This window comes from Canis lupus, chromosome 18 (assembly GCF_003254725.2).
Source record: "Canis lupus dingo isolate Sandy chromosome 18, ASM325472v2, whole genome shotgun sequence".
Taxonomy (NCBI): domain Eukaryota; kingdom Metazoa; phylum Chordata; class Mammalia; order Carnivora; family Canidae; genus Canis; species Canis lupus.
The window spans coordinates 5,848,539-5,874,126 of record NC_064260.1 but is presented as its reverse complement, the minus strand read 5'-3'; the positions used below and the strand labels follow the sequence as shown (position 1 = coordinate 5,874,126).

At 46.3% G+C, this 25,588-nt stretch overlaps 1 protein-coding gene across 2 annotated transcripts in view; it reads right to left on the bottom strand.

Annotated features, from left to right (window-relative positions):
- LOC112661500 (epidermal growth factor receptor) overlaps window positions 1–25,588 on the bottom strand; it is a 196,999-nt gene that overhangs the window by 159,515 nt on the left and 11,896 nt on the right. The window contains exon 1 of one of the 2 annotated variants that reach the window (XM_035701348.2): window positions 23,630–23,648. The exons of the other annotated variant lie outside the window; for it this stretch is intronic. The gene's annotated coding sequence lies outside the window, so the exon portion shown is untranslated. Of the gene's footprint in view, window positions 1–23,629; window positions 23,649–25,588 lie in introns of those variants that run through there. 2 annotated transcript variants of the gene reach the window in all.

The following is a 25,588-nucleotide window of genomic DNA, read 5'->3' as shown; positions in this document are numbered from 1 at the left end:
GCTCATTGTGGAGTACATCAGTTGAGAGCCCACAAAAAAAGAAAGAAAAAAAAAAAAAAAAGACTGTGAGCTCATGTGAATCACCTTGAGGGAATGGCCCGGAATCAAATGTCCTCCTAGGAAATGTGCCACCCTCCTGAGGTTACCTGGGACACAGGGGAGGCTGGGCTGGGGAGACAACGGGGGCAGGCCTGCCCCAACGAGGGAGGCAGGAATTCCAGAGTTGGCCAACCTTCGTTATTTTATTTATTTATTTATTTATTTATTTATTTATTTACTCCTTCCTTCCTCCCTCCCTCCCTCCCTCCCTTCGTTATTTTAAATTGTAACCTCTGCTTTTCGACCCTGGGAAACTAGCAAGTAATTACATAATCCCCAGGTCTCCCAGGTCCCCCAGGGACAGGGACAGGGACAGGCCCAGGGTGGCCTCCCAGCAGGCAGCTGCTGCCCGACACAGAGTGCGGCGCCTGATCGGAGCCCTCCCGTGACAGGTGCTGTCCTGCAGGCGCCCTGGGGGCCTCCCGGGACCAGAAAGCACATGGGGGCGGGGGGGGGGCAGCTCCAGCGCCCACCCAAACCGGCACATGTCAGGAAGGCCAAAGCCCCCCGACGTGCGGGCCCCGGCCTGCTGCAGGATGGCACGCACACACGTGTTTGCAGACCGGAGACCAGGCACGTCCCCCAGAGCTGGGCGCACGCTTAACTCTTGCCAACGGTGGCTCTGGCCCCGCGCTTCCAGAGGCACGGCCTTTCCACCCGTGGCCAAGGAGGTTCCCCAGCCCCGAGGATCAGGTCCTGCAGGAGCCAGGCTGGGAGGCCGCATTTGCTCCAACGCGCAGTTATGACATTGAAGCACGTCAGGGAACCGCAGGGATTTTCCTTAAATAAGCAAAACACACATTAAACTGGTAATAATTAAAATAGTCTGCCCTGAAGAATGTGCCACGGGCTGCATTTTCTCCCTGACCCAAGAAAGGCAAAGGTCCCCTAAGGATGAGAAAGGGATGGGAATGTCTTGCTCATCAAAAGCGTGTCCCCCAAATGTGTGCAGGGCACTATTTTCAAACATGGGGAGCAGGGTTTTCTCGGCCGGTTGGCTCTCCTCACTGCTCCACGGGCTCCAGGATCACGGGCGAGCTGAGCTGCTGGGCTGAAGCAGGCACAAGGAGCCAAGGAGACTCCAGAGCCCGACAAGCTCTCACCTGTTGTTTTTCCAGAACAGCCACCTTCGGGAGTCGCCCTATCATGTGGCGGCGGGCTCCGCCCCAACCCCACCGGGAGCCTCTCCCTGACGCAGCCCTGCCCTGCATCTGTTCCTCAGCCACAGACTTCAGCCCTCCTGTGCAAAAGCCTGGCCAGCCCAGCACAGCTGCAAATGCAGGGGGAGGCCCGGAGCGCTTCTCGGCCTGCCTGCACCTTTCCTCACCGCCAGCATCCACACACCTGAGCAGGACAGGCAACCGGAGGCTTCTGGGGAGAGCTGCTCGCAGTTTGCTTTTAGCACAACACAGCCAGCATGGGATTCCCCCCATTATTATTACTACTGTGATTACAATGACGATGGCTAATAACTACAATTATTGGTAATGACTGATCGATTGCCGAAGCTCCTGAATGACAAGTCTGATTTTCTGAAGCACAGCAAGGGTTAAGAGGGGGAGGACTCGGGCAAGGACACCAAAGACCAAGATGCGTGATCAGGGCTGAGGACACAGCTCGTCCTGAGAAATCATCCCTCCATACATTTTAATTAATGAATAAACTGGGCACGAGGAAGGAATTTTGTGCAAGTCCCTTTTGCAAGGCTTGGAACTGACCATTCCTTGTCCTCAGTGTGCAGGCACTGGCTCGGCGGCTCCCCTCCCCTGAGACGGGAACTGTCGTCGTGTTTTACAGAAGGGGAAACTGAGTCCCAGGGAGAATAAGGTACTTGGTTAAAGTCACACAGCTAAAGAAGGTGCCACAGAGCTGGGCTCCAGTTCTTTCAGCTTCAACCCAGTGCATTTCGTGTCAGTCAAGCTGCCATACAGTGCTGGGCTCTGTGGGTGTGCAGGTCGATGGAGCAGGTGAGAGCTCTGCCCTCCTGGCATTGACAGGCTAGCTAGAGAGGCATTTAAGGAGTAAACGAATACTCTTGCGAGGTGAGAGAGATCCTACAACTCTCGTGATCCTAGAACACGAGTTTGCCAGGCAGTGGGAACAGCTTTTGCAAAGGCCCTGAGGCAGTCAGAACTTCGGTTTGATAAACTAAGCAGTGGCCAGTGTGGCCAGAGGTGGACAGGAGAAGAACATACACTGGAGAGCAGGTGGGGCCAGAGCACATGAGTGCAGCTCTTGAAACGTTCCTCTTAACATTGGACAAGCAGACTTCAGAGGTTCATGACCCTGACATGACCAATAAAGGCTAAAACCCAATCTTTGTGTAGAAGGCTCCTAGAGTCACACCTGCCACATGGGTCATAGCTCTGGTGACCAGATAAATTCATGCAAAGACCTAGGACTCTGGTGGCAACTGGAGCCTGAAAAATAACAACTTAAGAAGGGCTCCTCTTCTGAGGGTCGGGATCTGACCCAGCACTAAAGCAAGTTAGTTCCAGCAAGTCAGCCCCTTCTCCAGAGAAGAGCATACACTTGAGACCAAGATTTCAAAATGAAGCAGACGCTATGCCCCCCCCCCCCCACAGGAGCTCCGGTCCTAGAGGCGACACAGACACACAGAGGCACTTAGCAGGTGTCGACCGTGGAGAAGGGATGGGGACACATACTCCCGCACGTGGTGCCTGAGGCCAGGACACTCGAGCTCTTCATTCTGTACTTTGTTTGGTCTGGTTCTGTTTCAAGAAGAAATAAGATTTCCGGTATAGATACCGGCATCACTTCCTGGATGGAGGACAGAGCAGGGACACAGGCAGAGGGCTATGGGAACGCAAGGCCTAGCCGGGACCCTGGGCGTGGAGGCCCAAGAGGGCCGGCAGCAGATCCGCAGGCGATCCTGGTCTTTGTCCCCCAGGCATGGGAGCTGCTGGAGACTTCCAGCCAAGGAGTGACTGGGTCACATCTGGGCTTCAAGAAGGTGCCACAGAGCTGGGGTGGATGCCCACGTTCCAAGCCGTGTTGCTCACAGCAGTCAACCCAAGTATCAACTGATGGATAAATGAATAACCAAAATGTGGTAAACGTGCTATGACATGGATGGGCCCTGAGGACACTCGGTGAAGAAACAAGCCAGTCACCAAGGGACAAATACTGCACGATTCCACTCACAGGGGGTCCCAAGAGCAGTGTGAACCAGAGGCAGAGAGCACAATGGTGCTGTCAGGAGCAGGGGGGAGGTCAGGAAGGGGGAGGGGGGGTGTATGCGGGGGAGGCCAGGACCAGGGGGGAGGCCTGGAGCAAGGGGAGACCAGAAGCAATGATGGGAGGTCAGGAGCAGGGAAGGGGGGCAGCAGAGGGGAGGCCAGGGGCAGGGGAGAGACCGGGAGCATGGGGAGGCCTAGAGCAGGAGGGAGGACTGGAGCAGGAGGGAGACCAGGAGCAGGGAGGGGGAGTGGCGGTGGAGGGGAGGCCAGGACCATGGGGGAGAGCAGAAACAAGGAGGGGAGGTCAGGAGCAGGGAAGGGGGGATGGCAGAGGGGAGGCCAGGAGCAAGGGGGAGACCAGGAGCAAGGGGAGGTCTAGGGCAGGGGGGAGGACTGGAGCAGGGGGGAGGCCAGAAGCAAGGAGGGGAGGTCAGGAGTGGGGAAGGGGAGACAGCAGGGGTGAGGCCAGGAACAGGGGGAGGCCTGGAGCAGGGAAGGCGGCGGCGGCGGCAGAGGGGAGGCCAGGACCATGGGGGGAGGCCTGGAGCAAGGAGGACACCAGGAGCAAGGAGGGGAGGTCAGGAGCAGGGAAGGGGGGGAGGCAGAGGGGAGGCCAGGAGCAGGGGGGACACTAGGAGCAGGGAAGAGGGGGCAGTGCGGGGGAAGGCCAGGAGCATGGGAGAGACCTAGGGCAGCAGGGAGACCAGGAGCAGGGGGGGAGGCCTGGAGCAGGGGGGAGACCAGGAGCACAGGGAGGCCAGGAGCAGGGGGGAGGCCAGGAGCAAGAGGGAGACCAGGAGCAGGGAAGAGGGAGCAGTGGCGGGGGAAGGCCAGGAGCATGGGAGAGACCAGGAGCAAGGGAAGGCCTAGGGCAGGGGGGAGGCCTGGAGCAGGGGGGAGGCCAGAAGCAAGGAGGGGAGGTCAGGAGCGGGGAAGGCGAGGCAGCAGCGGGGAGGCCAGGAGCAGGGGGAGGGAAGCCTGAGGACCTGCAGTCTCACGGGGACGAGTCGGCCGAGTGGACCCGAGCTCCGTGGACGGACGGGGCACGGCCCCCCGCAGCGTGGGTGCAGGCGCGCGGCGTGCGCTGAGCTGCACGCTTAACGTGGCCGAGATGGCAAAGTGCGTGTAATGTGTATTTTATCACAATCAACAACAGTCTGAGACACACAGAAGCCGGAGCCCTCGAAGGAGGCTTGGCGGAGGGGCGGGGAGCCGCTGCCCTTGCTCGGCCCGCGAGAAGCGGGGGGCCGGGGTGCCAGGGCCGGATTCCAGCAGCGCTTCCAGGGCCACCGCGGGCCCGAGGGTGTGAGCGCACACGAGGGGTTCTGCCGTCGGGGGCAGGGGACCCGCGCCTGTGACAGGTGCACAGAGTCCCGGTTTCGCCTGAATGCGTCCGCTTACAAACAGGGGAGCCCGCCTGCTCCCTCCGGCCCGGCTCCTGCAGCCCCGGGAGGGGACGCGCCGGGTGGCCGAGTGGCCAGGTGGCCGGGTGGCCGGTGGCCGGGCTCGGAGCCGCCTGGACAGCCGGGGGCCCAGCGGGAGCTGCGGGGAAAGGGTCCGGGGAAAGGAGAACGGAGAAGGCGAGTCCTCGTGTGAAGGAACACCTAATCCCCAATTGTCAAAACCCAACCATGAAAGAAGTATCGAATTGCCGTCCCTGGAGAGGTCCAAAAGCTGACGTCAGCGCAAGGCCAGGTCTCAGCCCCGGACCGGGTGGTGCGGAAAGTCCGGGCAGCTGAGCCCCCCACGGATTTGTGCTTTAGGTGAAAAAAACGAAGGAGAAAGGTTTGGAAGTGAAATCTGTTGGGGCAGGAGAGCGCGGTAGTTTCAAGCCCCCCCCCTCCACTGAAGATACATTAAAATTCTATTAACTCTGTGCCTCCTGCCAAAGGTTATAAACATGGGGTAGAACTTTCTATGGAGACGTCAATGATCATAATTCCCATGGTCCATCAACAAGGATCGTATTGTGATTTATAATGTGGATGGAATTCATACATTTACGAGTTTGAGCAGAAAAAGTCACACAATACTGTGTTGCATCGGCAAGATCGAAGTGCGTCATCCTGCTAAAACACACATACTCAAAGTAAATCACACTTGTGCTTATTTTAAAGAATTCAAAATATTACTTAAGACACACTGGAGGGACGCCTGGGTGGCTCAGCGGTTGAGCACTTGCCTTCGGCCCAGGGTGGGATCCTGGGGTCCCAAGATCGAGTCCCACGTCGGGCTCCCTACATGGAGCCTGCTTCTCCCTGTGCCTGCATGTCTCTCTCTCTCTCTCTCTCTCTCTCTCTCATGAATAAATAAATACAATCTTAAAAAAAAAAAGACCCAGTGGAATACTATTCAGCCATAAAAAAGGATGGAGTTGTGCCATTTGCGACCACATGGATGGCCCTAGAGGGTATTTTGCTAAGTCAGACTCAGAAAAACAAATACCATATGATTTTGCTCATATGTGGAACATAAAAAAAATAATAAAATTAAAAAACAACCACCACAAAGAAACAAAAACCCCACCATGAATAAACAAACAAAAAGCAGAAGCAGACCTTTACGTACATGGAATAAACTAATGGTTGCCAGAGGGGAGGGCTGGGGGGGAGGGACATAATGGGTGAAGGGGAGTGGGGGGTACAGGTTTCCAGGTACAGAATGCATAAGCCACGGGGAAAAAGTCCACGTAGGGGGTACAGTGATAGTGTAATGCCGTGTGGTGACGGAGCTACACATGCGGGGGTCACAGCGTAACCCATAGGGATGTGGGATCACCGCCTTGTACCCCGGGAACTAATGTAACACTGTCAACTACACTCAAATAGGAAAGAAAATATTATTTTAAAATAGCATTTTGGGACGCCTGGCTGGCTCAGCAGTTGGGCATCTGCCTTCAGCTCAGGGTGTGATCCAAGAGTCCCGGGATCAAGTCCCACGTCGGGCTCCCTGCGTGGAGCCTGCTTCTCCCTCTGCCTGTGTCTCTGCCTCTCTCTCTCCCTCTGTGTCTCTCATGCATAAATAAATAATCTTTAAAAAATAATAATAAAATAAAATAGCATTTTGAGTTTCTAGGTCTATCTCTGATATACCTGCAGGGCAGCTGGGCTCCTAATTATCAAAGCCCGGCCACTCCGTGAGTCTATGCCCTAGGAATGTCTTCTTGGTAAGAAATAAGAGACTTGGCTTCTGTTATCCTCACAGCACAGGGGTTCTTCCTAAATGACTTTCTTCTTTCTGATGTTCCAGAAGCAACTGAAGTCTAAAGATCTAGGTTTGGGTCCTGATTCTTTGCTAACTAGTCACATGGCCCTCTGACAGGGAACACCAGCGCCGAAGACGGCACCCGGTCCTATAAAAGCTGCTGAACGCATGAACCAATTCTGGTCACACACTTTCACTGATCTTTTACAGCTAATAAAAATATTGGCACAGCACGTTTTTCTGGCTAATAAAAGGATTTCAAACCGCTTTTCAGATTTATTTTTCTTGTCAACTTCTGAGTGTGTGCATACTAGTGGAGACTTGTTGACTCTCTCTCGTGTTACAAATACGACCAGGCGTGCTTAATTTTGATTGTGCACAGGGAGGTGGATGAGTGTGAGACACAACCTACATTCATAACAGAGAGTTTTCTTTAAAAAAATAAAATAAAATAAAAACTAAATGTAGATTGAATTTTCCATGAAGGTATGCTGGTTGAAAGTGTCACAGTACTAAGCATTTGGCAAGATGAAATAGGACTCCTGGAAAATTTAAACTCAGGGAACATTTTAAGCACTGGCTCCGGTAAAGCACGGCCAAGACAATATACCCTTAACTGTATCACAGTTGGCAGAGAATCAGGTGTCTCAAGAGGCAAGGAGAACAAGAACTTGCTTGGAGCTGGTTTTAAGGCCAGGGTCACCCTTTGTGTTTCACAGGCACCGTATCGGCAGCCGGACTATCACAAGCATCACAATATCCTTGTGGAAAAGATTGAACTGTACTGGCTCCTAGTGAGAGCAATAACGGTCGGTTGATTTTATTGCCACTTTATACTATAATTCAAACACCCAGCCCGTAAAGCCAAAGATTCCCCTCTCGGTCCTTAAAAGGTATTCCTGACAGCAGGACACACAACCGGGGCAACCTGGTGTCTGCACCGAAAATCAGAGTGGAAAGTCTGGGAAAGATCTATTAACAGAAAAAGGAGATCGTTGGTGAGCCTTCGTGTGACGTGTGTGAATGGCCTGTTCACACCATTTTGTGTTAATCGTCTGGATTTCCTTTAATTAAGAGACGGGCCAGGATTGATGTACACCTCCTTCCTAGAGTCCTCGGCATCTTACGCTATTTCAGTTCTTAGAGTCATTCAGAAGAGGGAAATCTGTTCTAGGCCATTTACTTAATTTTTCTCCTTGTTTAAATTCTGTGTCAGCTGCTACTGTATCTTGCCTGGCTGTGCCACAGATGGACGTGTGTCCTGAGCTAGCTGCATGCATGGTCTCGCCCAGTGCTCAAAAAAAAAAAAAAAAAAAAAAAAAAAACCAGAATCACTCGAAAAGCATCATGATCGAGGTCCTATCAGGCTCAAAAGATGCATATGTGCATCTCCAAAGATAAATTGCAGTGATGTCCAAGGTCACCCAAAGGCCGTGGGGGCAGTCCCAGCTGTGTTTACTGAAACTTCGCCAACTTCATCATTGCTTATAAGTCACATTCCTTGCAGGACCCACATACCAGCTTCCACAGCTTTACACAACACACAGGCTTGTCACCTATGACTCACACGTCACCCCACAATAAGGCCTATGCCCTTTTAAAGACTTCTTATAAATATCCCTCCTTACTGATTGAAAAAAAAATTAACTAATGCACACATACGGTGTACGAATACATGTTGTGCATTAAGAAACAGAAAATGAAAAAAAAACAAAACAAAATGAGCAGATAAAAATGAAATAGAAGTTTCTGCTCCCCCAATGGAATATTTTCCTAGTTAATGAATATGCTAGTGTATTTATTTGACTGATGACTTTATAGCCATATCATAATATGTGTTCACGTGATTCAGCACACAGATTTCTTCTTTTTTTTAACCCACCTGTCATCTCACATTTTTTTTTGTGTGTGTGTGGTGAAGATGCTAAAAGATCTATTCTCTTAGTAAATTTCAAGTAAATATTATTGTTACCTATCGTCACCATGTTGTACATCATACCACCAAAAATTATTCATTTCATAACTGGAAGTTTGCACCCTTTGACTATGATCACCCACTTACCCCACCTCCTGGCAACCATCATTCTACTAGGAGTTCATCATCTTCCTAGGAGTTCAATTTTTTTTTTTTTTAATTTGGCATAAAAGTGAGATACAGTATTTGTCATTCTCTGCCGTATTTTCACTTAGGATGATGGCTGGCTAGGTTCATCCATGTTGTCAAAAATATCAGGATTTCCTTCTTTTTTTAGAGCTGAACACTATTCCATTGTCTCACTTTTTCTTTATCCATGCATCTGTCAATGGACACTTAGGTTGTTCCCATATCTTCACTATTATGAATAATGCTCCCAGGAAACATGGGAGTGCAGACCTCTCTTTGAGATTCTGATGGAGTTTCCTTCAGATATATACCCAGTCATGGAATTACTGGGGCATAGGGTAGTCCTATTTTTAATATTTTGAGAAATTTCCAGTGGCTGCACCAGGTTGCATTCCCACCAACAGCGCAAGAGAACCATTTTCTCCACATCTTCATCCATATTTATCTCATCTTTTTTATAATAACCATTTTAACAGATGTGAGGTGATACCTCACTGTGGCTTTCTTTTGTATTTCCCTTATGACTACTGAAGCCTCTTTTTCATGCACCTGTTGGCTATTTCTCTGTCTTCTTTGGAAAAATATCTTTTTGGGCCCTTCGTCCACATTAAATTGAAATTATTTGGGCTTTTTTGCTATTGATTTCTAGGAGTTCCTTATATATTTTAGAAATTAACCCTTTACCAGATATATCATTTTCCTTAGATTTCTTTGATCTCAGTTTTCATCTTTGCACAACAGTAGGCCAGATCAAATACATTTTCCATCTTTTCACAGGTTTTATTTATTTATAAATGAATAACACTACAGGGCTTGATCCCAGGACCTGGAGATAATTACCTGAGCCAAGGGCAGGCATCTTAACCCACTAAGCCTCCCAGGTGCCCCATATGTTTCCCATTTAGAAAAAAAAAACTTTGGGAAGTCTGGGTGGCTCAGGGATTGAGCGTCTGCCCTCGGCTCGGATCGTGATCCTGGGGTCCTGGGATGGAGTCCTGCATCGGGCTCCCCGTGGGGAGTCTGTCTCTGCCTCTCTCTCTCTCTCTCTGTGTGTCTCTTATGAATAAATAAATGAAATCTAAATTTTAAAAAAAAAGCAGTTACTTCAAATAAATTAAATAAATAAATAAATAAATAAATAAATAAATATAAATAAATAAATAAATAAATAAATAACAATTTTGTTTGAAAGCATTAGGTTTCTTTCTTTACTGGCATTAGGTTTCCTCTTTTTTTAAGGCAGTTTTTCTGCATAACAATTTCTAATCTTCTAAACTGGAGTCTGCAGTAACTACAAGTTCCAGGAGATATTCCCAGAGCTGGCCTTGCACACTATGACTTAGGCAGCAATCAGGTGGGTCTGGAGTGGGGACCAGGCACCTGCAAAGGCTTTCCCTGTAGCTGGAAGGCCCTGGGCTGGCTCCGTGCTCAGCTGCAGCAGGTGCCCGAAGCTTGTAGTTGCCAGTAGAGCCATCTCCACTCCTCTACAACTGCATTCTCGTTACTTTACAATTGTGCTGGAACGGCCCTACCATATTTGCAACTCTCATAAGGTGTCTCAACTATTTTCAGAAAATAGACTATAAATAAATATAAATGTAAGGCAGGACTTCTGTAACATTTTCCTTGTTTTGCTTATCTGAACAAGGCATTCTTTTTCAAAAAGTTGACGTGTTTGCAAAACAGCAATTCCTCCGTTTTTTTCACCTTCACTCCCTTTAGAGACACATATTTATCAGCGATTCCTTCCTACAAAGGCAGTGAAGAGTGATCGTCCCACCACTTTCAGAGAAACTGTTTCTGCCCGTCCTTCCCTAAAAACATTGCTCAGGTTAGTGAGTGGATCCTTCTCATTGTTTGAAGGAGTGTTTCTGAAACCGTGTTGCATGTGAGCAGCGGGCTGTGTCTTGTAGGTATTGTTTGAAAAAAAATGATCTATAGTCAAATAAATTCGAGTAACTATGGGCTGTAACATGTTAGACGGGCCTCTTTATTGCAGGACTTTTCAGAATCTTTAATATGAAACGTACATAAGCAGTGGTCTTGTGGATAGGGTGCTTTCCAAGCTTACTTGACTACAGAATGCTTTTTTTTTGTTTTTCAGGAACATCTATTAAGACCAACATGTGTCTAAGGAATACAGCTGGGAACCACCGATTGCAGGAGCATCAAGCAAAGTGCGGCCCTTGCTAATGACACGCAATGCCATAAAGGATAACCCAGCAAGTTCAGTGACACCTTCTCACTGGGCTCTCTGAAGGATAAGGAATCGGATCTCTCTTCAATCACTGAAGGCAGATTCATGCCTAGATAGGACTTCCTCCTGGCCAGAATAGAACGGTCAGAAAGCAAATAAGTTCATGTTTGCCTAGATGCTTTTTCTTTTTTTTTTTTTCAGTCTAGGCCAACCCTTCAGAGAAATAAAGCCTAAAAAAGTAAAAGATTCAGGTCCAAGATGCAAGGGCTGGAAGCGTAGTTGACTAGAAGACACTTTACGATTATAGCAAAACATGCAGCACATTTCTGGGACCCTCACCACGTATATTAGCCATTGTACTATCTAGTAATGCAACGAGAACCACATATATCATTAAAAATTTTCTAGTAGCCCCATTAAAAACAACAAAAATGAAAAAAAAAACAAAAATGAAACTGCCAAAATCAATTTTAACAAGACGTTTCATTTAATGCAATATATTCCAAATATTTTTATTTCGATGTGCAATTAAATCAAAAGAGCATTAGGTGAGTTTTTTTCTTTTTTTTTTCATCTTCTTATACTAAGTCTTCAAAACCCAGTATGTAGCTTATACTGTCAGCGTATCTTAGCCTGGACAAGACACATCACAAGTGCCCAACAGCCACCAAATGTAGCTCATGGTTACCATGTTGGATGGCAGTGATCTAGAACCACAACAGCAGTGAGAGCAGCAGCAGCATCAAAATATTAATATTTATCAAACAACTTCTATATGCCCCACACTTTTCATGTACTACTACCTCTCTGAATCTCCAGGACAGCCTTTCGCCTTAGGTCCCATGGTGTTGAGTGTCTGGCAGGTGAGGAACTATGGCCGACAGAGGGGTCCTCCACTAGATCACACAGCCACCACGTCATGGTACGGATTCTGGGGCTCTGGGAGCCCCCTCCGAACACTGTCCAGAACCTCCCTTTTGGCTACTTTTCTTAGACTGGGAAGGTACATTAACTACCACGCATTCTAACCCCTTCTTCTTACTGATGGGTTACACGTCTTCTTACACGGGGTTCTTTTGTTGGAAAAAACATATCATATACAAATTCAAATTAAGTTTGATCAGTCATACACACTAACTTTGATCACAATGTGCCCATTTGATTTAGACAATTATGTTTGGTTCTCTAAAACTTATTAATTTTTATAGACAGGAGCACGTGCATAGCATTGACATAGAGCAATAACGACTATCTATGCTAAAATCAACTTTTAAAAAAATCTTACTTAATGGAGTCAAACATTTGAAAATATCTGTTTCATTTTTTTAAATGAAACAGTTACATAGAGGTTTTCAATCCCCTGACTACCCTTTCATTAGATTTTCTCAACTGGGGGTGACACAGACTTGGGCATAAAACTTAAAGCCGAAGCAATTTTGGAGGCCCATTTTCAGAAAATTGGGAGCAGGACCAGGAGGGCACCCATGCCAGCAGGGTGGCCTGTCGCACATTTTTCCAGGAGTATCGGCACGAGATTCACAGAGCCACACACGCCACAGGCCATGAAAACACCCATTTTCCTTCGTCATTGTAGAATCTCTGTGGACCTTGAGTTTCTTTCCTTGTTAAATGAGAGTTGGGCCAAGATCCCATCCAGTTCTGAACTCATTCATTCACCCAACAAATATTTATTGAGCACCAGGTGTATGCCAGGCATTATTATGGGACGTGACTATAAAATTCAAGAAATTATTGTGTTTTCTGATACACATGAGTTATAGGGGAACGACAAGTGTTACTCAACTCAAGCTCGCAAGCAGATCTGTTATTCTGGTTGGCCTCCAATCCCAACAGCACCAACGGTCACCTGCCCTGTGCACTGCCAAGGTGACACCCCACAGGTGTGTGACTGTGTTAGAGACTCTGGTGACTCCCTTCAGGCATGGCAAAAGGCATGGGACCTCTCTGCCCTTTGGGGGACTTCAGGCAACCGCTGGGTTGGGGACCAGCACTGACCTGGTGTCCTCTGGCTGACAGAAGGCTTGCCCTCCCTCTGCTAAGCCGTCAGGTGCAGTGATCTAAACCTTAGCACAAACAGCATCCCACAGAGGAGAACGGGCACACGTTCACTGTTCACTTGTAGAACACATTTTCACCCTTGGGTAGGCTGCTATCAAGAGAAAGGACGTTTCAGAATGGAGCAGCTGCCTTCTCTCCATGACAAAGCTAGGCTGGAACAAGCTGGGTTTTCTTCTGGCTTCTGAGAAAGTGGTGTGGTGAAAGAATTCTTTACCTAATGGTGCTTTTACGTTGCCAGATTTGGGGGCGGGGAGGGAAGAAGGAAAAAAGAAAAGTACATGTTTTATGTTAAACTTATGTTGTTTCTACAACAGTGAAGGAGCCAATTTTTCACTCCCAGGGCCTCACGGATTCCTTTTTAAGCAAGTTTACGAGTGGGTATAATTAAGGCGTCTTCACATGACTCTTGCTTTCACTTGGAAGTTCTCAGGTTGGGCAAGCTGGTGCAGGTGAAGCTGGAATGCTGGCTGCTGCACTTCTGGGCACATACAAAACCCAAGCAAAGGAATAATTCACGCCAAAGAAAGAAGAAGAAAGAATACAAATGTATTCTATTGTAATATTCAAGTAGATGGATAAGTAAGAGCTGAATGTGGTTACTGAATGCGGCAGAGCCCAGGGCTCCTCAGTGTCAGCACTGTTAACATCTTGGGTGGGAGACGGTTCTTTGTGGCGGGGGCTGTCCTGTGCATTTTTTCTTTTTTAAGATTTTGTTTATTTCTTCATGAGAGACACAGAGAGAGAGGCAGAGACACAGGCAGAGGGAGAAGCAGGCTCCTAGGGATTCAATCCCAGGACCCAGGATCACGCCCTGAGCCAAAGGCAGATGCTCAACCACTGAGCCACCCAGGCGTCCCTGTCCTGTGCATTAAAGAATGTGTCACAGCATCTCTGGCCTCTACCCACTAGATACCAGTAACACACCTCACTGCTTGACATTGGCGAATATCGCGGGGGCCATGGGGGGTGATGGGCAGAAGGGTCCCCAGTTGAGAACCACAGGTCTAGATCTCCATACTCCTAAAATCTATTAATTTGCTTCATGACTCAAGTCCTAGGCCACACTGAAAGTCCTAACTTTGAGGGTAACACCTTGTATATAGTACCTAGTCACTAAACGGCAGTCTGAAGGATAGATGCTATTCAATTTGAAACAGGGAGACTGCACACAACTAGAGGGGTGTGCTTTATATCTCTAAAGAATGATGGTTTATCCTTATTGTTAACATGTAAATGTAATAGTCTGTTTTTTAAAAAATGACAAAAGTTCACAGACAGCATCTATACCCCAATAAAGGCACCTGCGACACTAATTTACATTTCCAGAGGTAAAATGAAAAATAATCCTTTGTTAAACTTGTACATGCAAAATCAAGACTGATACTCCTCTCCAGGGTCATGTGTGGCAGCAAAGTTTGACCCACTATCATTGTTTTGTTTAAATTTTTTTTTTTGAGGGGCGCCTGGGTGGCTCAGTGGTTGAGCATCTGTCTTTGTCTCAGGTTGTGATCCTGGGGTCCTGGGATAGAGTCCCTAGGAGCCTGCTTCTCCCTCTGCCTATGTCTCTGCCTCTCTCTATGTCTCTCATGAATAAATAAATAAATACACAAATACATAAATAAATAAATATTTCTTTTTATTCCTTCAATTTTATGTCTGTTGGTTTGAAGATTCAAAATACAATCTGGTTGATCATTCAAAATTTTCTTTTTTTTTTTAAGATTTTATTCATTTATTTGAGAGGGAGAGAGAAAGCGTGCTTGAGCACACCAGCAGGGGGTGGGCAGAGGGAGAAAGAGAAGTAGACCCCCCCCACCCCCAACAGGGAGCCAGACACAGGGCTTGACCCCAGGAACCAATAATCATGACCTGAGCCAAAGGCAGACGCTTATTAACCTGCTGAACCACCCAGGTTCCCTGATCATTCAAACTGTTCTTACTACCTTCCTCATGTGCTTACGTAGAATAAACTGCATTAACTCTCTATGTAAATGAGACTCGCCACATCCATGCCACATGGAAATATAAATTGAACACAGGATATCTTGCACCGAGTGTATAAAAACGTATGATACTTGGGACGTGATTCACGGAATTAAATAAACTTTGCTTTCCCCGTCCTTAAAGTTCAATTGTATTTCATTAATAACTTCGCATTTAGTGCCTGTGGCCCTATCATCACTGTCAACTCTGGACAGTTCCAGACACACCTGCACATAGTACATGACTTCTTTCTCTTGTCGTTAGTAAATCACCACCAGCCATTTGACTTTTATGACACTGTGGTGGGGAGAAATCTCACTGTTGATAGTGTTTCTTGAGGTTACAGTTAACCATTATTTCCAAGTATAAATGAAAATCACATTTATTTTCCTTTGATGTAATATTTAGGGGTTATCATGGTTATGACCTTTTATTATGCACTTAAACTCATTTTATCACATTCCATGTAAAAATTGTCTTCCTTTAATTACTGAGAGGGCTCTGAAGATCATATATTTCTCTGAACTGCCTGCTAATGTCTACTAATTTGAATTAAAAATAGAAATCTATACCCCTGTGTTGTTTGGATGATGGGTGAATACTACAGATAACCTTTAGACTCCTCTACATGAAGACATGTCATTGTGATTGCATGAAGTTAAGATGTACTCTTCCCTGAGAATTCAATTTTAATCTAAGTACTAATTCCTTAAAAATACTCTTACTTATTTTTAGAGATTTTATTTATTCATTTGAAAGGGAGATGCAGGGATCCCTGGGTGGCACAGCGGTTTAGCGCCTGCCTTTGGCCCAGGGCGCGATCCTGGAGACCCAGGATCGAATCCCACGTCTGGCTCCCGGTGCATGGAGCCTGCTTCTCCCTCTGCCTTTGTCTCTGCCTCTCTCTCTCTCTCTCTGTGACTATCATAAATAAATAAAAAATTTTAAAAAAATTTAAAAAAATTTTCAACATTAAAAAAAAAAAAAAAGAAAGGGAGATGCAGAGAGAGAGAGAGTGAGAGGAAGCAGGAGCAGGGAGCCCAAGGCGGGGCTTGATCCCAGGACCAGGAGATCATGACCTGAGCCAAAGAGAGACGCTTAACCATCTGAGCCACCCAGGCACCCCTTAAAAGTACTTTTAAGCCAATGCATGCCCTTTACTTTAGAGGTGAATTCTCTGAAAAGCAGAACAAGAAAACACTTGTCACACTCCATTAGACATGCTTGTTTTTCTATATACTGCAAATTAAGTATAAAGGAGGCCAATGAGGAAATTCATGACCGAGATCATTATAACCTAATAATCTGGTGGCTTAAACAAAGTCTCTCCCCCCTTCTGAAAATACATTCATGCTAGCCAGTGAATAAAGTGTTAGGATTTTGGAGGTTTATCTGAAATGCAATTATATCTTAGATATATTCAATGCATGCAGTCGGTATTTATTTAGCACCCACTGTGTACATGGCATGGTGCTGTGAGCTAGGAGTCTGAATAAAACAGCTCCTTTTCGCTTGGAGCTTACAATCCAGTGAGAAAGCTGTACCAGAACATAACACGATAACGCAATAGATAATGTCATAAAAAAAAGTACAGGGTACCTCAGGCTCACTCCCTATTTATAAATACTCCGTTTATTTATAAATATATATATAATATACATATATAAATTTTATATATTTATATATATACATTTATATATGTGTGTGTGTATATATATAACCTTCACTCTTAATCAATGACTCGAGTATCGTGTGTAGTTACGACATTTCCCACAATAGAGGCTCAGACTGAGTTTGCTAAGGTCGCCCACCTCTGTGAACAGTCCAGAATGTCCTTGTTAACTCTGGAAAAGACACGAAGTTGTCAGGGTTTCTGTCACTGGATGTAGATTTCCAAAAAGAACCACATATATTCTTTCTCACACAGCTAATGTTTTTGCTAGACAAAGAACCACCATCTTCTGATACAGACACAGTAGACTTCACCTGACAATTTTAGAAGCTTATAGGGAAATTCTAAATGTTCGATGACCTCTTACCTAGTTAACAGCATAAAGTATATACAAAGGTTACCAAATTTCTCATGCTCCTATAAACAAGATCAGATAAACATCCAGTGCCTATTTAATGTTGTTAACCTGAGATTTTCTGGGAAAAGGCATGCTGTCCCCAAAATGCAGTTAGTTAAAAAAAACATGTTTTATTAAGTAGACACCGAAAAACAAAAACAAAGTTCTCTCTCCACTTATTTACTTATCCGATGATGAAATGCAGAGTAAAGAAAAGTCCGGGAAAGCACTTTTAAATTTTATTTTGTAATATTTCAAATCAGTTCTGAAATAAAAATAGCAATGGGTAAAATAAATTGGGAAAGTCTAACCCACCCATTTGGTATTTACCAAAGCTTCTCTCCAATGGAGAAAGGTTCCTGTTATGTCAAGCAGAAGACTTATATAATTATGCAGATCACCCAAGCTCATCATTTTCTTATCTGCGAATTCTACTTGACTTGAGCTGTGGGTCTCAGGATTAATATTTCTTTGAAGAAAGGCAGGAGATTTACATATATATACACACATATATACATACATACAGTAGCTCTACAGAAAATTTATAGGCAATAAGTTAGGCAATATAGCTACAGGGGTATAATCTGTTCTTTATATTTTCCTGGGGGAAGAAAACCTCATTCTTCTGACATCACATTCCAAGCCTGATACAGAAAATTCAGGCATCCCTGCAAGAAAACCTGATGATAAGCAACTTTCCCTGTTGGACCAAGACCCAGGAGGGCCAACAACTGATTCTAAACTATACAAAAACGTGCTGAAAAACACTTACATATAAATTGTGACACATTCTGGGAACTCTGAGTTTCTGCTTCACCATCCGTGGACGAGTTAAGAGGACAGTCATGTGCTGGAGCTTAACTAGCTGGTCTAAGAAAGAGAAAGGTACTGGGCAAGAGCAAACTCACTGAGGCCCAAGCTCTCTTCCTCGCCCCCCTCCACTCTCAACAGCTTAGATGCCTATCGGGGTCACAGCTCTGGGCCTGCATCCTTGGCAGCCAATGTGACAGCCCAAGAGAATAGGAAGAGAAGCGGATGCACAGAACTCAGTTCTTAAAGAGCCATCTACTCAAGTGTTCCTAGACCCTCTATTCTCACCCTATCGATGGACCCGTATGTAGATAATAACCCCACACAGGACGACTGCTTAGCCTTCGGAAACCTCCACTGACCCAGGCTCTCCCTCCTCCTGGATATGATCTGAAAGGATGTGTACCCCCAGGGGCCCATGACTGCCCCTCCTCGTCCCCCCCACACCCTACAGAGGCAGATGTGCCCTCCAGTTCCTCTTCTTCCCATTAAAAGCCCTCAGCTGTCTTAACTGTGCTTCAGGCTTCTGCTCTTTGCCATCTCAACTGCTTCCTGCCTGTTTCCCAAGGTCCCCATAAAGTATGACATGCTCGACAGAGAACCTCCAATCCTCAGTGTATTTTTACTACCAAAGGTCAACCAAGCCTTTCATGAGCAGCTCCCTGACATACATACTACGTGGAACAGGATGGCCCATCTCTTTGCTCCTCCGAGCTCCAGGACATCCTAGGACATACATTCGCTTATAGTGATTCTTCTCAAATTTCATAACATACTGGCCTTTTTTTTTTTACAAGAAAAACCATTTCCACGGACCCCAATGAGAAAAGCAGTGGCTGTAGAGCTAAGTTTTTAAGTTATAAAATGTCAGCCACACACTTCTCCTTCTGGCAACTGCTGTAACTGGTCCCAGACTTATCTTCCTGCTGTAAACAACCAGAAAACTGAGCAAAATATTTGGGGCAACTGTTCTGAGGCAACAGACAACGGGGCAGTGCAGGACTGAATGACCTAAGAGAAGGGAAACACATGGTAAATATGCGAGCCGACTGAAAACAACAGTGTCCCCTTTTTCCCTCTTAATGTTCTTAAGATACAAGGGACTGTTCAGAATAGCATCACTGCACGGTGGGGGGGTTCACTGTATACACACGTATATACACACACACAATGACTGTGATTTATTATAATAAAATAGTTCGGTCTGTACCTAAGTTCAAAAGAATTTGGATTACCCTCAAAAGTGAATAAACAAAAATTTAAAAATAGTATAAAATTGCCAGGCCCTTCCCCCGGGGTACATTTGTGGCTCTCGGGTTAAGGAAATGATTTTGGAGCAGGTTCATGAATGTCTGCTGCTTCTTGACAGCCTCCTTGATGCGGAGCTAACAAACGCCAGGTTGCGTCCCAGAAGCGAGCAGAGGTCATGATGCATAGTAGGTGCTCAATGCAAGGCCACTGTATAAAGAGATGCACCTCCTGTGCCAGGGGACCTGCCCGTAGCCCTCCCTACACGCGGGGGCCATCCCCTCCTCGTGGGAAGCTTCCCTATGGCTGAGAGTGTCGGTGCAGGTTGTGCTTCCTCCAGTCTTCCCACCATTGCCTTGGTGATGTCCTCGGGCTCCAGTCAGCAGCCTTCAAACCAGGCTAAGTGTCTCCCTGCAGTACACAGAGTTCCAGGTTAGGGGCACAGCAGGACAGTGGCCAGGGTTTTACCTCCTACCTGTGCTTTTTTTTTCAAAGCCAACCTGCCTGCACCTGCCACCTGCCCCAGGCTCTCCTTCTCTCCTTCCCAGGCACCCCACTCACCCATCTCCCACCGGGAGTGCTCCAGGCCCCGGGGACCGGCCCTTCTAGGTGCCACACAAAGGGACAGCAGAGTGCAGAGCACGTGACTCTGCACCCAAGTGCTGAGGCTGGAGGTGACCGACTCAGGTGTGTCAATCTGCTCCATCTTCCCATTGGTGTCGTCAAACACCCATCTTAAAACTGAGCTCTTTGGAGGAAAGGATGAACTTTTTTTGGGGGGGGGGGTGGGGGGAGTCAGGAAAAAATAAAGTCAGACTCCATCTGGCAGAAAAGTAGTTGACTGGCTGATTTGCCAAATGATTGAAATCACATCTCTTGGAGCTGGTAAGCCTATGGTAAACAACTTCAGATGTCAACTTAGAACCGTGAAGAGAGGACACAGATTTTCAGAACTAGTTCAGTCCTTCCGAGGGCACAGAAGCTGGAGACTCAGTCTGCCCTGCATCGCCTTGATCAAGAGATCAAGAAGGGAACTGAGGCAATTTTCACATGATTATTCAAATGCGATAAAATATGTCAAAGGCTCTCGGAAAGCTATAAAGCGCTTCGCAAAATTATGCTGTACTTAACATTCACACACACACCCCCATTCTGGTTTCTATGACCATCATCTCAGTTTTCAAGTGCTCACAAACCACATGAGACTAAATTCTCACTTCTGGGAATGTGACAGGATGAACGGGGTTCTGGACTACGGGCTCCTTATGGGCAAAGACTGCATTTTCTGTGTAACCCACACCCAGCAGCTTTTCTCGTAGGCAATCACCATTTAATGCACGCCTCCTGGGTTGAACCACACTGAAAACTGAAAATGAAACACGCACCTCAGATTCTGAATTACACCAATCCACTAAAACAAGCTGCCCTGCTATACTGCAAACAGGGATTGCCACTGGGCAATAAATAGAACAGGTGCAACAATCAGGGCTCAGAATGCTCTGGAAACTCCACAGAAAGACCTGCAGGACGGGTCTGCGTGTGCTGTGTGAACTGAGATTTTTCCTTTACCACGGGATTTGCTTTCTCTTCTCCTTCCCAGTGTTGGCCTGAATACAGCCCACAAGAGCCTGACCCCAGGAAGTAACAGGGCAGGAAGCTGGGGTTACCCCCATGACACTGTCTTCCTGCAAAGTATCTGCAGTTGGTTAACACCTGTTACAGGAGGCTTTCCCTCCAAGGATTCATCTAGACAGGTAAAGGAGGAGGAGTGTGCTCCTTCGCTGTGACTCTTTATTAACCCTATTTTTAAAATAATTTGTAAGAGCAAACTGAAGTAACAGTAAGAAGAGTCTCAGTTTTGAAGGGACATTTTCTTTTTGGTTATATTTACCAAAACAGAATAAATGCATTGCCTTGATTGAAATCCAATCCCTTCTTTGAGATCCTGAACTTCCTAATAAAACAGGAGCTCTCCCTGGAAGGCTTTATCTTCTCTACGAAGTGGCCATGTACAGTATGGAGAATTCGAATTGCAGTATAACATAAATGTAGAAAAGTATACAAATCAAAACTGCAGCTCCATGAATTTTTCTTTACCAAATGAATACATCTGTGTAATCAGCGTCTGAATCAAAAAACATGACATCATCAGCATTTCAGAAGACCCTCATCTAGGGCACCTACACTTATTATAAAGAAGGCAAATTAGGACAAAGACATGAAAATAAACATAGGATGAACAGGGTGGTGCATACACAAAAACCCAACCACTAGTGATTTGAATAGAACATACCCTAAGCTTATGCAAACTGACCCCAAAACTACAAGAGGATGTTTGGTTTGTCCAGCCAATGAATGAAAGTCCATCTCCCTATCTCTGTTTATTTTTATTTTTTTATTTTTTTTCAAGATTTTATTTATTCATGAGAGATACAGAGAGAGAAGCTGAGACACAGGCAGAGGGAGAAGCAGGTTCCCTGTGGGGAACCCGGGGATCACACCCTGAGCTGAAGGCAGGGCTCAACCACTGACCCACCCAGGCGTCCCATTGTTTCCAGTTTTTATTTAAATTCTAGTTAGTTAACGTATAGTGTTACTTTCAGGAGTAGAATTTAGTGGTTCATCACTTACATATACACCCAGTGCTCATCCCAACAAGTGCCCTCCTTGATCCCCATGACCCATTTAGCCCATCCCCTCCACCCACTTCCCCTGCAGCCACCCTTATTTTGCTCTCTATAGCTATTCTCTCATTCGGTTTGTCTCTCTCTCCTTTTTCCCCTACATTCATCTGTTTTATCTCTTAAATTCCACATATGAATGAGATCATATTGTATTTGTCTCTCTCTGACTGACTTATCTCACTTAGCATAATACACTCTAGCTCCATCTACATCATTGCAAATAGCAGAGATTTCTTTTTTTTTTTTTTTTTTTTTTAGATTTTATTTATTTATTTGACAGAGAGAGAGAGAGTGTGCACACAAGCAGGCAGAGGGAGAGGGAGAAACAGGATCCCCGCTGGACAGAGAACCTGATGGGGGGCTCAATCCCAGGACCTTGGGATCATGACCACAGTTGAAGGCAGACGCTTAACTGTCTGAGCCACCTGGGAGCCCCCATTCTTTGATGGCCAAGTAACCTTCTATTATATCTATCTACACACGCACACACACCCCACATCTTCTTTATCTATTCATCAGTCGACAGACACTTAGGTTGTTTCCATATTTTGGCTACTGTAGATAATGCTGCTATAAACTTAGGGCAGCATGTATCCCTTTGAGTTAGTATTTCTGTATTCTTGGGACGAATACCCAGGAATGTGATTGCCGGGTCAGGGTAGGTCTAGTTTTAACTTTCTGAGAAATTTCTGTACTGTTTTCTTATCTCTCTGTTTCTCAATTTGTCCATCTGTCTGCCTACCTGCACTCTTCCTCTACCCCTCCTTCCGTTTTCCTCCTCATCCTGCATGACCTCCAAATGTTAGAGACCAAAAAAAAACTAAACTAAACTAAACTAAAAAAGCAACTTGTAAACAGTTGTGAAGACTATGACTTCTACAATAGCATCTCACTTAGCTAATTAAAACAGCGAGCATTTAGCCTAGGTCAGTACTAGATAAAGAGGTCAAACTAAATATTTAAAACTTTGTACTAAGATGTTGCTGCTGGGGGAGGTTAGGGAGAGGGTGCCCTGACCAGACCTCCTTGTGCCTATTTTGCAACTTCCTGTGAATCTGTAATGCTTTCAAAATAAAAAGCTAGTGACAAAAAGCTTTGCTATGGCAGCAAAGCCACTATTCTTATTTATGTAACATGGTCAGTGTTTTTAGTATGATTTTTCTAAGAACTACAGCAATTAAAAAAAAAAAATTAACTTCTCTGGAAACCTCTAAAAACAACACTGAAGAGAAATAAGATATTAAGTTCAAATACCTACCCTAAAATGTGTTTTGGAAGCGAAGAACAAAATACCTAAAAACATTAAGTAGGGTACGCATGATAATTTCCTTAATCCTAAAATTAAAAAAAAAATTTCCTTAATCCTGCTTCCCCTCCTCACACCTCCTCACTACCTTACACCTGACCCCACCCCTGCTGCTTTAACACTAAAAAATGTGCTAACCATAAAGCGAATACTCAAAGAAAAATAAATGTATGGCTCTCAGAACCCTGCGTATTAGGGGCGATGGTCTCTTCCCTTTGTGTTGTTTCCCAAATAGACCACTCCAAGCATGATAGAGCTGCACGACGACGGCTCTCTAAGTCCAGAAAGGCTCACGGATGGAGAAAATGGGGCACGGAGGTCAGACCACCCTTCAACCCATTTGTAGATCAAATAATCTCATAAATCGTCTCACTGTTTAATAAAGCAGTTACGCTGCTCGCCGTAGTTCCAAGATAAATTATCATCTCTGAACTGTTAGCTTTTCCATTTTTGGTGTTTCTTGCAGCAAAAGCAATTTATTTTTACTCACAATTTATTTTAAACAACTTTAAAAATAACTAAATATACTGCTTGGCAGAAAGAGCAAGTCCCCAGCGTATGTGAATCCGTGACCCGTCTGCCACCCGCCCTGCGAACGTGAGAACGACGACAGACAGCGCGATGTGCTCTCGCGGTCCATACACACCTGCGGGCCCTGATCCTAGTGAGCAGGGGAAGACCAGGGGCCCAGAAAGTTCGGAGGCTGGAGCCCCGATGAAGAGTCTGTGCTCGGGAAGGGGCCCGCCGGTACCTGAAACAGCTTAGCAAGCAGATCAAACAGTCCTCGGAAGACAGGGTGCAGACTCATGGTTTTCTCTCTTTAGAAAGCTGAGCTGTCGCCGAAGGGTCGAGGGCTCCGGGTGCAGGTCTCCCTCCTGTGAGATGGTCCGGGTGTCCAGGGGCCGCACCGGGAAACGCGCGGGCCCGTCCCTGCCACCAAGGCCGTGACACGGGGAGGAAGGATGAGCAGGAGAAAACAGACAGAACAGCAGCCTCCCCAGCAGCCAGGAGAAGTCCCAAAGTAGAAACAGCACGAGAAGAAGTGACTGGGTCGTACGATGAAATAAGGAGCATTTCAAAGACTGGCCCCGAGCCACGCAGGGCAAACAACAGTCCAAGCAGCCTCCTCGCGGGGCGTGGAGCCCAACCCGGGGCTGGATCTCACGACCTGAGCCAAAACCAAGAGTCAGAAGCTTAACTGACTGAGCCACCCAGGTGCCAAGATAAGAGCGATTATTATCTTCACTCTGCAGAGGCAAAAATCACGACTTGCTGTAGTTACTCAACTCGGCCACGAGCACCCCGCAAGCAAAGTGAGGTCCAGGTCCGGAGACAGCACCCCTGTCTGTCATATCCTGCACGGTCCTACTCGCGTGGAGGAGGGAAAGCCCTAATGCTTCACTGTTATCCAAAGAAAAGCACCACAGAACAGGTCTAGAGATTTTTTTTTTGGTATATTTATTGTTTTATATGCTCATATTTTAGTCCCACGTATACATTTTAGTTTTCCTACTTATAAAAAAAAAAAAAGTCCAACCTCAAGAAGATGCTAGTTATAAGAAGGTTATACTGCCTTTTCTGGAACAAAAACATCCATCAGATGTTAGTGATGATCATTCTAGAATCCCTGGCCTTGGGCACTCTTTAACCTGTTATAATAATGTTCAGATTGGAAAAATTATAGACACGATAATTTCGGACACGCTTAGAACCAGCGGAAGTTCACAAACATCCACCCAGAGTAGCCTTGGTTGTAAGAGCAGAATGATTCCTGGAGCCCCAAACAACTGGCACAGGCAGCTTTCTTGACCTCTGGCTTGCTCACTCTCCTTCACCCCGAGAATGTAGTCAATTCCTGGCTGAGGAAGTGTCCCTCTTGCCTCTGAGTCAAGAAACCCTGGAATATTTCCCCCAGTCTTGCAGACACATGCATTCCACTTCACAGCCAGGGAAAATACAAATGGATAGAGACGGTCCAGGCGAATCTCCACCAGCGAGTGGGCATATCTGAGAGGCGACCGTAAGCACCTGCTGCAAAATAATACCCCCAGCAGGGAGAGCAGGGTAGTGAGGGGGCCGGACAGGTGCCAGCGCCCGCACGGACGGCCAGGGGGGCACAGAGCCACGTATCCCTGGAGCCAGCTCGTGCTGCTCTGCTCAGTCCCCCTACCCTGCTCACTCGCATGATGGTGCACATGCCCCCAAGACAGTAGAACCAATCTGGATCATACCAGGTTCTGCGCACTACACATTTGAAGGCTGAACAGAAGCATGTGCAGGTGAAGCTTCACTCGATCAAACTCTCTTTGGAAGGAAACCCATCTGCAGATGGGATTTTTTCCCCAATTGGCGCACTGAACGTGCACCTGCGACATAGACTATCCTGCTTCCTCAGATGGAGAAGGGCTTACTCACGTCATCGTTCTCCCTCCATCTCTAGGAGGCCACTGCGGAGCTGACGTGTTTGATGGCACATTTCAAAAATCACTGGATATTAATTAGTTATTACCTGTTACTTTTAGAACAGCTCTTAAACTTAGCCTCAGCCTTGTCGCTTTGCGAAGAGCACACCTGACGATCCTAAGATCAGGACAGCTGCTATTAC